This window comes from Poecilia formosa, unplaced genomic scaffold (assembly GCF_000485575.1).
Source record: "Poecilia formosa unplaced genomic scaffold, Poecilia_formosa-5.1.2 Scaffold329, whole genome shotgun sequence".
In the NCBI taxonomy this organism is placed as follows: Eukaryota; Metazoa; Chordata; class Actinopteri; order Cyprinodontiformes; family Poeciliidae; genus Poecilia; species Poecilia formosa.
In genome coordinates this window covers 111,027-112,850 of record NW_006800268.1, presented here as the reverse complement: position 1 = coordinate 112,850, position 1,824 = coordinate 111,027, and positions in this window count along the sequence as shown.

Below are 1,824 nucleotides of genomic sequence, written 5' to 3'. Positions count from 1 at the left end.
TGTTACACTGTCTCTGTTGTTACACTGTCTCTGTTTAACATGTCTCTGTTAGAGACATGTTTTTTAAAGGGGCCCAGTTTAATTTTTTATCATGGGGCCCAAGATTCCTGGCGGCGCCCATGCTGAGTGGTAAATAAATCAAATACTCCTGTTAATCATAATATATTGCTCTCCTTAGGACACTCACAGATGATTTACAAGAGAAAAAATTGGAGTGAAACAAACTTTTACTCCATGTCATGCAAATCTCTTTTTTAATGTGTTGTATGATTAACTTTTAAAGGCTTCGTGGTTCTCTCTCATCTCGTTAATTTCTGTGTAAGAGGGAAAATTCGTAAAATCAGCATATCAAATAATCCTTTCCTGCATTGTAACCTCTGTGTTTATCACATTCTCCTCTCACAGAGTCATGAAGGCCATAAAAAAAGTGAATAACAATCTACAGAGAAGTTAACAGGTTTAGATTATTGGCTTAGCTAAGATCAAGTCAACAATTTGGCCATGAAACAAAATATGGGGGAAAAAATCCACATCAAGAGCTCATTTCAAAAACATCATACCTAAGCCTACCATCTATTTACATTTCTAATATATCGACATGCACAGACCTGCTCTTTTTACCTTGCCTAGAATTATTTAATCACCAAGGAGAGTTATAAATCTGAAGATCAAATCTTATTAATGACCTGATGCTATCATCAAAGCCTTGATCAGGTCACCCTCTGGGAATAAAAACACTCCAGAAATGTCAGGAAAAATTGGCTTTTAGAACTTTAATAGACCACAGAGTCTGCCACAGGGACATTCTCACTAAATATCTATAAAATGTTAAATAAATGTCATCGCAAGCCGGCAAGTGGTAAAAGCTGATATCTTTACCTATAGAATAGAGTATGTTGGGCAGACAGAGATGGGATAGAGTGATAGATCACCACAGGAGACAGGAGTTTAGAGCTGCCATCTTTCCCTCAATTTGAGCCTAAGTAAGGACAGCGGAGCACAAAGTGGTCCAGCAGGTGTGAGTGGAGCCGGGTTGTTGTTGGCATTGCCACACAGACCGAGTCTGGATGAAAGCAGCAGGACACAGAGCAGTCAATGAGAGCCGCAGACAGAGAGACAGCAATCAGCAGAATGTCAGAGATGTGAAATGGAGGATTTTCTGCTCTCTGTGAGGTTGACAAAGTAAATTATGGCCTTAGTGAGCAACACAAAACAACTCCTGTGTTTCCGACTGCAGTGTCATCTCGAAAGACCCATCCGCTGTGTGGGATTTTGTAACTGTGTACCATGATTATGTCGTAGCTTTATTCATTCGCATCAGCATAAAGGGTTTATTGTTCTATTAGAATTTTTTTTTCAAATCTTTGAAATAAAATGTGCCTGAATACCTAATCACTCTGTGTGATATAATCTTTTATTTGTAACTCTTCCAACTTCTAAGCATCTAAATCACTAAAACTGAGATGAAAAAAAATAAATATTTTTTTTAATGTGACCATCTGTCATGTTTAGTAGAAAACTGCAGTTTTTCTCCATCCTTCCTGTTCCAGCTCTTCCAGGTTGGTAGGGAACTGCCGTTTTCAAGTTAGGCCACGTATTTCATATATTGGACTTTGACTAAGCCACTCCGGAACCTCCACCTTGTTGTCTTCAAACCATTTCAGCTTCAGCTGGATGCATCAGGTCGTCGTCATGATGGAAAGAAAATGTTCTCTGAAGCCACAGTTCTGCTGCTGATGGAAACAAACTGTTGTCTGTGCTATTTAGGCAATCACTCATTTTATGTTAAATACTTTTACTTATTTGTCATTGTTTTGTAAAAAG